The sequence below is a fragment of the Hesperophylax consimilis genome, chromosome 11, assembly GCF_061612785.1.
Source record: "Hesperophylax consimilis isolate HC1 chromosome 11, BYU_Hcon_1.0, whole genome shotgun sequence".
Classification (NCBI taxonomy): domain Eukaryota; kingdom Metazoa; phylum Arthropoda; class Insecta; order Trichoptera; family Limnephilidae; genus Hesperophylax; species Hesperophylax consimilis.
Window position 1 is genome coordinate 8,556,072 of NC_142846.1, and position 12,575 is coordinate 8,568,646.

Here is a 12,575-nt window from a genome sequence, read left to right on the forward strand (position 1 = left end):
CGTAATACAAAACCCACACAGTTAAGTGTTTTATTTGTAATTACATTAATGTGGGAAACGAATTTCATCTCTTATGTCCAGGAGTGACAGACATATGAATATATCGCTCACACTGTGGCGCAAGACGATAGGTCGTGAGACCAGTTGAAGAGCTTAAAAGGCTCCCAAAACCAGCCTCTCCAGATCTGGCACACCACGCAGTTGATGGGCAGACGCATCCTGAACACACCTTACTAGAAACTTAACCCGGACACCCCTGCTATATCATCAAACGTAGCGCCACTTGAGGTAACCTATAGCAGAGGTGTTAGTTATCCAATAAATGGTTTAAGGGGCAGCAGTAACCAAACCATTCCCTCTACACAGCGTTCATCCGTCCCCACCTAGAACACTGCACACCGATCTGGACTCCTTTTTACCAAGCTCACATTAAAAGAATCGAAAGAATTCAAAAAAATAAATTTTAAACACATTTATTATAAACAAAACTTACATTTCTTATATTACACCGATTCTATTAATTACCACAACTTCAACTGCCTTCACACACGACGTTTGATTTTTGACCAAATCTTATTATTTAAAATTCTTAACAATGGCCTCGACTCACCAGAGCTAACCAATTTAATAAATATTCATATTCCAACAAGATCAACACGGCAATCCCATTTGTTTCATTTACCTACATATAGAACTAACTTTAGAAAAAATTCACCAATTCCACGTATATGTGCCCAATACAATACTAAATTTCAAAATATAGACATTTTAAGCAATACACTTCACAAATATCGATTAGAAGTAACACGTACGATCGAAAATTATTACAATAGTATGAATTGTATCCAGAGCATCTCCTATCCTCATCCTAAATTCCTATTCCTCCCCTCCTCACCTATAATATAATTATATATATATATATTTTTTTATGAAATAAAACTCCATCTCCAATCAATTTTAATACAGGAGACTTTTTTGGCTTGACTAAAATTAACATATATATATATATTTATATTTTATGTATAAGCTGTTTGTCTCTACAAATTTTTTTTTTTTTAAAAGCCGTATACCAAATCGGCCTCATGAATTAACCTCCTAAATAATTAAAAACTGGCATTGAATGGATGCAAATTTTTTAGATTTAATGTAGTTGGGTTTACTTTGCTAACCCTACTTATTGCTAATCATATATAAATCTCATGCACTCCCAACAATTGAATTTTGGTGCCTCCTTTGGAATGGAGCCCCAGAAAACTTGAAAAATCAACTAAAGTTAATCGTCATAATAGTCATTTTATTATTTTTTAATTACTTATTTATTTATCAAAATATGATTATTTGAACTCTCCAAAAGCGTTTTAAAAATCTCCGAAAATGAGTATAATAATTATAAACGATTGCACGTAATTTAAAGACTAGAAATAAAAATGAATATGAGAAATTTTATGAGTGAAGATTTTATGAACTTTCATTTCATGGTATGTAAAAATAACAGTCACACTAGTCAGAAAGCTGGGATTAAATTCTCACATTTCCGTATTCACGAATTCACGAATAATATAATATCCAGGTTAAGGTTTCTTTATGTGACACCATACCACGAGCCAGTAAGACCATAGCACAAGAAAATTACATAGGAAAATGTGACCGGGTAGGAAAAAAAGAAAAGCTCAAGTTCTCAAAATGCACATACTATTAGCAACGTAGGAACCATAGTCATCCAAATGATAGACTTGCCCTAACATAAAATCTGGGGAACAGAGCTGGAGGCAAAACGAGGGTTCGAAAGTGCTTTGAATAAGCTGCGAGATCAATCCTAAGTTGACCGCTGAAGAGTGCACAATGAAGTAACCAGATGCACAGAAAAGTAACGTTCGCTAAAGTAAGGCAACGATTTGAAGCGCAGTCCATTGTGGAACTCTTCTGCGCAGTATCTGAATGTTCATTTTTAATCGAACCGCTTCACGACTCTGAAAATGAGTGAGGTCGGTAAATAATAATAATATTATTTTATTCCAGGATGTAGGGAGGTTAGTGCGATCCCACACGTCTCATATAGATAAACATAACAGATAATAAGTTTTTTTAATACTTTTGTTTATATGTTTGAGGATAAAAAAAACTATAAATGCTTATTTTGTAAAACTGCATCTTAGTAAATCTATTCTTTTCTAAAGTTGGTATATTGTAAAAAATCCTTAAAAGTTTTAATTTCACGAAGGGTTGGGAGATAAAAAAGGAGAACCTTATAAAAAATAATGAATATTACTCATAAAGATATTAACACAATATAACAGATTAAAAATCAGAACAAAAAATCTCATGAAATCATTAATATTTGCCATAAAGGAAGTTACTTAAATTTAAAGCGCTTTATTTTCGTTCTTTTTTATGCTTATCAGGTCATAGCAGGCTGAAAACACCCGATTACTAAACAAATCGAACATAAAACTGAGCACTTTCAAATTCCTCCCTTCTTGATATTACGTTGGTGTTCACTTGCTCAGTCTATAAAACTTAACACTCGTGTTATTTTTATTATTCGCGCATGTTCAGCGATTGATAAAAAATTCACGCCGTCGTATCCGTGTGTTTTTCGGCTATAAAAGTGTAAAATATCTATGTAGAACCTGTACACCAAGTAGCTTTTGGAAAAGCTAATTAAACACCCGCATTCCAGATTTCTACCGATTTGCAACATATTTCGCTTGAAAAAATAAGTTTTTTTAATTTCATAAAAAATAGTTTGGTGTTTCTGAAGATAATATCTGCACATTTACCTAGCCAAAACGATAATTCTATGAAATTCCCGCATTACAAAAAATATTTTTAATTATAGAAACAATGAGTACACGGTTTACAGAAATGAAACAATATACAGGAATAAGATTCTTCATGTTGGGTACCTATGATGTGTTTCCTTGTAATTTCTGCTAAGTGGTATGTTTATTCCTTAATTACCACGTGACGTGTGTAGTATATAGGTGTTTGTGTGTAATGTATGCGTGAGTGTTTGTGTGTGCGTGTGTCTGTATGTATGCGCATTGAACAGATTAAATTATTGACATAATATCACGTTTGAATTTGGGCAGTGAATCCGAAAAATATTCAATGTAAGAGTTTAGAAAAATATTATTTAGATTATGAAGAGCTGGGTTAATTGGCGAATTAGTTTTATTATAAAGCGAGTGGAATAGCACTGTATGTCGTATACGTCTCAAAGATATGTTAAAATTATTAAGGGACAGAAGTTCGGTACAGTCGATGTTAATGTTTAAAATTCTATGTATAAAAATTGAGTCAGCTACTAATCGTCATTGCTGCAAAGTTTCAAATGTACATTTAAAGTTATTGTTGAATTTGGAGGTAACATATTTTATAAATTTCTTTTGGATACGTTCTATATTATCTATTTAATGTTTATACTGTGGAAATATATATAATATTTATATTTTTTATTTATGAGAAAACATTTTGTTCAGTTATTTAACATGTTACAGGCATGAAAAAATTCAGAATGTATCTTTAAATGAAACTTTTTCAAGAGATTTTTGCACTATTTTTAACGAGTCGTACTTCATTAAAACATTTCATAATTTTCGCTTAATTTTAATCGTTTTTTTTGTATATTAGCGCGCTCTCTCTAACATTCGTATTTACATATCTCCCGATCGAACCATCTTATTCTATTTTACCATGATGATTGGATTTTCTACAAAATAAAAATAAGGCTAATCGCAAGTATTCTTCGTTATAATTCATATCTCTGATCTCATTTATATTCGTATAACATACATTCACATATAATTGAAAGAATACAACTTGTAATTTCATTGACAATATAAATTAAAATCATTTAATGCAAACACTTAAACTACCCAAATTGTCACAGCGAAGAAAATGTAACATTAGCGTACATTTAGACAATCCTGACCCTGTGAGTATGATTATTTATATTGTAATTTTTTTTAATGTGAATACGGCCAAGTTTACCAACTACTCCCAACCGTTTGAGGCCAGTGAAACTACGGCATCCTCAATTGGGGTATGTTGTGATGCTGAAGTTAGTGAGGAAGTGAAAGAAATGGGGAAAAATAAGGTAGGGAAGTACTTGGTTATTCAGATTTGGTAACTAAACATGGCCAAAGCCATTTTGAGCAACTTTTCAATTCTGAATGGTGTTCTTACACCAAGGCAATCTTAAGTCTAAATCTTTAAATCTTAAGAGTCTGAAACGCGCCGCAAGTATAGTATATTTCTTTGTAAATTGATTTTTTTTAAATTAATAAATTGGGATTTGAACCCGCGATCTTCAGTTTGCCAGTCGAGAGCCTTACACCTCGACCACATGAATACAACCCTTGACTATTTACTGCATTTAATCCAGTTGCTTCTCGCACAAAGTTTAAATAGACTTCTTGTTTTCATCGTGCGGGGAATAAAAGTAATGAAAAGAAATTAATTTTAATAACATCCTGTAAAAAGCAAATATATGCGAGAAGCCAACACAACAGCGTTTTCATATTAGATTTCCTTCTATTGGCGACTCGTTCACCAATAGCGGACATGGTGACGTGTGACGTAGCCCGAACTAATTATGTTCCTGACAGCCAAAGCAACCACAACCCATGAGGTGCTTCCGTGTTCGCTCACCACCTTCTCGATTAAATTTCAATATTAAATTATGTGGTAAATTTACCAATAAGTAATTTTGACAGCGTTCTTATTTGATGTAATATGCAATATTTAATATCTCCATAAAATGGTGACTCCGACATAATTATGCATGGAGATCTGAAATAATGTATGTAATCGTTAACTGTATCAGTTTTCTTTTTAAATTTATTTTTCAGACTTTATTTCCGGGTTAAATCTTCCCCACAGAAAAACTAAGCCTCTTACAAATTCCCCCAATAAAAACCTCAATGGCACAAAGACAATTTAACTTTCTTACTCCAAAAATATTCAATAATTTAACGTTAGAAATAAAATCAATAGCCAAATACGACAGTTTCAGGAAAGCGCTCGGGGATTTTTCGATGTGTGATTGTTATAGTGTTAGTAGCCTATTCCAAGTACTCAGATAGAGGTGTATATATTGTTTATATGCGTGAGGATGCGTCATATGGGTGTATGTATACATGTGTTGTTATATGTATATAGGTATGTCTGCTGCTATATACACATGTGTGCTTGCATGCACACATATCAAAAATTATATATATAATTATGTACATTTTTACAATCTAATGCTAATTTACTTCTTTCTCCTTTCTAATTTCTATCTTCTACTTTTTATTAAAATTTTTCCAAAATTTTAGCTTCATCTATAGTTACTAATTTCATATGTTTACACTAGATTTCATATTTCATACAAAGTAATTACACTCAATTGGTCACCATGAAACAGGGAGCCGCCTAGTATGGTGATTCATTATATCTACTTTATGTAAATTTCAAAACAATGTAACATGTATTAAATAAATAAAAAAATAAAAAATAATAATAATTACATTTTGCGTTTCAATTTCTATAAAAGCCCAATGGGTGTTAAAATAATAAATAAAAAATAAATTCGAAAATAAAACATTTACATGACTTTGTATAGTGTTTATATTATGTAGGCAAAATACAAATATTATTTCCTTGACATTGTGAATATTACAGTAATACGTTTAATTAAAATTTATTGATAGTACCCACCCTTTCAATAACACCCCAGATTATTTTGAACCTATTTTAAGCTTGAAACCTTTTTAGATATGGGTAGCTGTTATAAACTACTGAGCCACCAATACAACCTATCAACCCGCCGTGAATAACCATTAGGTTATTTAATAATTTAAAAATTTTTTTTTTCATTGGAAGAGGCTTACATTTTCAAACATATTAAGTGAGAATTCAGTTTTCCAAACGCGTTAAAGAATGTGGTTTTGTAATATACAATGTGAATTTTGATCAAGTATATAAAGCATCTTATAAAAATACGTACAATTTTTTTCGTGCAATCAAAGTGCAGAAAAAAGAATATTTCTAATAAAAATCTCTTCAAATTATTGGTAATCCGGTTAACAACGGGACTGCAGAACGCTTCCTGATAAAGTTTTAGTAAATAAGTTATAACATCGGAAAACGTGTTCATGGATATGCGTTTGTCTATTATATAATGACGAACTGAAAAAAAATTTTGTGAACATAATATGTTCCGAAATCGTGAGAAAACATTGGTATTTTAATAAAAGTTTATCAGGATACCTATTAAAGCATTCGTTAAGGACCTACAATCCAGTTTTTAAACATATTACGAATGATTTGAAGAGACTCTTAATAAAGCAGCAAAATGTTTTATAAGTGAGTTTTCTTCGCGTAGGGTACAATACACAAATAGTTTTTATTATTGTTTAGCCCACCATGCTGGGGTAGAGAGTTCTGATGGACGAAGTTGACAGATTGATTTATTACGTAATACGATTGATTGCAATTGTGTTATGTACTCAATTGGGTATTACAAAGATATGGATTTACGTTGTTGCTATGAAAATTTGGAATTGAAGGGTTGGCGAAGGAAACTTGCGTAGTCCAGTTGTCAATAATTTTGGAAAAACTAATTTTATTATGAAACAACCCATTTTAAATACATATTTTTAATGAAATAAGTGTCTTTCTTATTTTGAACATCATTATTTTTAATTGGATATTACATATTTTAAGGTGCCCTTTCCTATTCCTCATAGTGCTGGGATTTGACCCACCTTTCAATTGGAATTTTAGTGTGGCATGTTGCCACTCCTACGGCCGGTTTTAATGGTGTTTTCTCCCATTTCCTCGCTATTCCGTCAGCCCGCTCACTGCCCTAATTTCAATATGTCGTGGTACCCAGGCAGAGAATTAATTTTAAAAAAATTACAAAGTAATAACAAAGTATTTATACCAACCGCCCAATGACGGTGTTCAACAGTATGTTATTTCAATGATCTGCATAAGAGTAAGTATTTAATATATGTTCCAAACTGTTACTATTAATTATCAATATAAATTACACATCTGCCCTGATGATGGACATTGCAATGCTGTCCGATACGTTGGCTAAAGAAAGAGGTAGCGCAACACGGCATAATATCCCAAAAACAAATCACTATAATACCTTTCTTACTGGAAGAAATCTATTATTGAAATAATAAGTGTATTTTTGACTCACTTCTGTAAATTGGTGTTGGTCATTTGTATTCCCTGTGATTCCATAAAGAATTATGTTTTTTACATTTTTTCTCACGCTACATTTAAGCTACGTTTTTACATTAGCTCCACACAGGAGACCCTGACTAAAATATTTTTTTCCTGGGCCTACGTCGTCTTTGGGGTTGCTATGTGGAGGGTGTTTAAAAACTTTGGCCCCAGTCAAGACATTTCGATTTTTGTTATATTATATTGAAAATCTCTTATCTCAATATTATTCCAATATTTGAGAGTTACACTTTAGCAAAACGTATTTTGTTAAAAAATATATAATCGAATTGATAATTATAAATGATTTATCCGTGAAAATTCTATTTACGCAAAGATTAAAAGAAATGTATATTAAAATAGTGCCATTCCCAAGATGAGTTAATTTTCTGATGTATTTCTTAGCGGTTTCCGCTGATAAATAATATCTTAGAATATTTTCCATCGCCAGAATCTTTGATTTGACTTTCATATCGTCTATCATTAAGTTTTCGTCTTGCTAACCTAATATTAGTGAAAGAATTTTCTCGGAGCGAGATAACTTGGTCGGGTCGTTAAAAAGGCTGCGCCTGAATTTTACGAGGCAATTTTCACTCGGAGCCCCGAATTCTTATCACTTCCCGCTAAAAAGAGCACGCTATTTATGACGCAAACGAATTGAATACACCGCAGAAATTGTTGGTTTAGTCGTTCCTGTCAACTCGGCTAAGTTCTGCGTTAATCGACCGAGCGGTTATTGCTTTATTACAAATCCAACTTGAATGAAAATCCCAAATGACACGGAACGCTGGTAACATAAAACAATTTTAAGGCCATTAAAGAAATTGCAAAGAACGACCTTTTTGTAGCTTTGGGGCGTAAATAATTAATAGGAACGGTGATTTTTAACGATTATTGTTATGGAAGATACCTACTTACACTATAAAAATTATTAGAAATCACTATCTCAAGCTTTATAATGTCATAATTATATGCCATTATGGACATATACTTTTTTCTTTTCAAAAAGTAAATGAAATTATATGGAAAGACTTCCGTGGCAGTAGTTAAGTTCCTTGACTCTGAAAGCAAATTTCGAAAGTGTGAAATAATTTGTAAAATCATATGAATCTAGTTCAGGGGTGCTCAAACGATCGATCGCGATCGACCAGTCGATCGCGAGTGCTTTTTGAGTCGATCTCGAGAAAATTTTCCCATTTTTCATGTCTTCTTTTTTATTATTTATTTGTAGCTTGTAGAATTCAATATATCGCAATCGACTAACTGACGAACATATGTCATCGTGCTTGCGATTAGCACTCGGTAATTACGTACCATCGTATGAAAAGTATGCTGAGGACATGCAGTGCCACGCTTCAACATCCATGTCATTATTTAGTTAAGTTTATAAACTAGAACTCGTTTGTTTTTTGTAAGAACCAATAAACTTGCAATTTTGAATAAATATAAGTTTGTTCATTGACTTTTTAGTGCAGACCTCCACCTACCTTGACTAAAAAATGCATATTGCGAACTAATTTCTGACGTTCCTCCAAATTCTATGTGGATTCGTGGCCATGCAAATATGCAACGTCCCTATATATACACTTATACCTGCGCCACGATACACCTTACCTACATAGACGACAATCCTGCATCACACATACTTGCAGCCTCTCAGAGTCGATCGATCGGAATCTAATAATATTGAGATAGATCGCCAGCAGTTCAAGTTTGAGCACCCCTGATCTAGTTGGTAGTTATTTTAACGGAAGGATATCCCTGACATATCGGGTAAAAAAGGCACCAAAAATGTTGGAACAATATAATATCCAAAATTAGCCGGCTAAAAAGTAGGCAGGGCAAGACTTCATAATTCCCCAAATATAATTCACGAGGATACTATTGATAATTTTGAAATTCTCGGATCAAGTCTAACAATCTTCATTATTACTATTTTTTTTATAAATTCTTTTAATTAACATATTTATTTTTTAGTGACTAGATACTCAGATGCCTCTCAGCTTTAATTTATTTTCCCTTCTATTCCACGCCGACAGGGTTGCAATATTTCCCAGTTTTTTTTTTTTTTTTTTTTTTTTTTTTTTTAATGTATATTTTATTTAGTTATAAGAGTTTACATCTTATACCTAATATATTATTTTCTATGACTACTACAATATTATTTACTTCTTACATACTAAAATTTAGATTTAACAACATTGAGACATAATCCACGAAAAACTGCAAGACTTTTAGCTTCCTCAACAATTACCGGGAGTTCATTGAACATTTTAAAACCTTTATAATAAATATTGTTTTGTGTTTCTGATAAGTGTGTTTTAGGAAGCCTAAAATCGTTGCAGTTTCTCGTAGGATATAAATGAACTGCACTATTAATTCTAACATTCTTTGACATATAGTCAGGTAACATTTTATTTTTTAGCTTATAAATAAACACTAAGGTATTATAAACTAATCGTTGCCACACACTTAAAATATTGAGTTGACGTTGCATGGTTTTTATTCTGGTGTACCTGCTACAACACAGTATTGACCTCATGCCTCTGTTCTGGATTACTTCCATTCTCATAATTTGGGTTTCGTTACTTAGAAATATTACACTTGTACAATAATTTAGATGGGATGCTACAGTGGTATTGTAGACCAATATCCTTGTTTTAATGTCCAATTTTCCTTTTATCCTACTTAAGAAATTAACCTTTTTCGCCATTTTTTTATTTAAAATTTCAAAGTTAGTGTTAAATTTTAACTTGCTATCTATTATGATTCCCAGGTATTTAATTTCTTTTACTTCTTCCATATTTTGATTGAGAATATAGTTGAGAATATCTATGTCATAATTACCCCGACTAACTGGGTAATTGGAACTCTTCGCTACTTCGCCAAAATGTTATCGTGGGATTATGTTATAACAATTTAAAAAAAATAAAATTAATTAAAAATTTAAAAAATAATAACCAAGCTTAATATTTTAAATATTTTAAAATTTAAAAAGCCCTTAGTACCTGAATGCAACAGCATTTTTGGTTGTTTTTTTGCAATCTGAATGATGAATAAAAATAAAGATTTATATTAAATGCAAAGAAACACAATAAAACTGAATCTGTTTGGGCTTCTGCTTCGTAGTGGTTTAATTATTTTGCGATACCGTGCAATTTTGTGGCCATGTTGATGTTGAACTCCATGACGTGCAAGATTCGGTATTGGACGCCGTTTGTTCGTCCTAAAAAATCCAATTTCAGATATCAAATATCCAAAGGATAAGAGATGGGAATACATCAAATGAAATATAAAAATATAATAATTTTTTGAAGGAATGTTGGTATTATCTAACCGCTGTTATTATTTAAAATGTACGAAATCCAGATAAAGTCACCAAAGTATGTGCTCAGAACGCCGGCATAAAGACAACTGTACAAAATGTTATCAACAATTCCAGGGGGAAAACTTTCGGTTGGTTACCTCAGACAGACTTGGGAAAACAAATTCAGGGGTTATCCGCTATCCCCGGAGATGCCTTTCTTGCAATAGACCGAGGCTACCGAACAAGGGCTATACAGGGGTACCCGGGGGTACACTCTAAAGACAAGACATTGTGAGGCTTAAAGGAGGGATACAGTGTAGGGGGAGATGAGGAAGAAGGTAGTTGGAAAGTAGCGTGCTATTTAGATACGGTAACAAAAAATGACACACACCATATCAAACAACATTTCACACTGTACACTCTGAAAAATGTCGGAAATATTTATTGTGTTTTGGTAAAACCCTTCAAGCCAGATTTTTTGTGAATATCACATGTCAGTGGTTTCGTATAAAATAGAATTCGAAGTACAACATATTTTGTTATACGAGTAGTTAAGCGCACTTGAAGTGAAATGACACTAAACTGCGCTATATAAATTCCATGTTATTATTATTATTATTATTAAAGTAATTCTTGTACTTATAACTTATGTAAGCATTTATAACGTTATTTCGAGGAAACCATAGATAAAATTACTCAACACAAAAATCTTTGATAATCAAACATAGAATGGCAATATTTTACAACAAAATTTTGGAAAACAACTAACCACTTTTGTTGGGAAGTGAGAGCTTTATTATAGATTCACGCACAGATGGTAGTGCATAAAGTTTGCGTGGAAGTCCGCAAGATAGAGCCAGTGGCCAGTAGTCGCCAGGGCCAGTGCAAAAACTTTCAGAGAAACTCACTGTTTCAGATTCCAATTAGCCTGCTTCTAGTTAGGTCGACCATCGAGTCACCATTATATTACGCGGAGTAATAATAATAAATCCCTGTTTAATCGAAAAGAACCTTTTATTTATAAACTCCTTCCAAGACGAGTTGGAAACCTGTTTATACTAACACAACAACATTCATATAAATTTCAATATTTTTAATAGTTTTTATGAATTAGTAAATGTTCGTTTTTACTGTCTTTTATTTTGATTTCGTGGCTTGAAGGGTTTTGAACAAACCACTGTCAATATTAAATATATGCAATTTTAGTAAACGACAATTACAAATAATTTTGTCGAAAAAAGTAATAACATTTTTGACTAGGCAAGTACCTACTTACAATATTATGTCAGTGTTGAAAATATTATTCACGCAGTTGACCCTTGTGAATAAGATCAATTGATTGCATATGCAACGTTTTCATTTTATAACAGTTGAACTTTTAATCACTCGGCTGCGGAGACCGTCAGTATTATTTTCAAAATGTAAAAAATAGTTTTGTTGAAAAAAGTAATTACTTTTTTCATTAGGCAGGTACCTACTTACAATATTAAAGTGTTGTACATGTTATTCACGCAGTTGACCCTTGTTAATAAGATTAAGTGATTGCATATGTAATGTTTTCATTTTTTCACAATTGAGAACTGTTGATAATTTGCGCGGTACTCTTAACCCGAAGTTCAACGTTATTAATGATAACGATAATTATTAAACAACGAAAACAAAGTTGGGAAAGTTATTATTTCCGATTAAATAAATATCTTTATCGAAGGTTAGGTTAGGTTATATTATTATTTTATAAATTATGTTTAACTACGTAGTAAGCCAGATCGATTTTTCATATATACATATTTGACTAAGAACAGTTGAAAATAAATCAATTGATGTTGAAATGTGTATTATTTTATGACAGATAAAATGAATTTTTCAAAGCCCAAAAGCTCATAATTGAAGTGCTTTTTTATGAATAATTAAAGGCTTCAACTTTATTGTTTTTGTTGTTACATTAGTTTTACACAGGAGGCTCTAACGAAAAATTCCCTGAGGGCCTATAATATGTTCTTTGTGGGTGCTGTGCGGAGGGCATTTGTAGGGAAAGGAAGAAGAG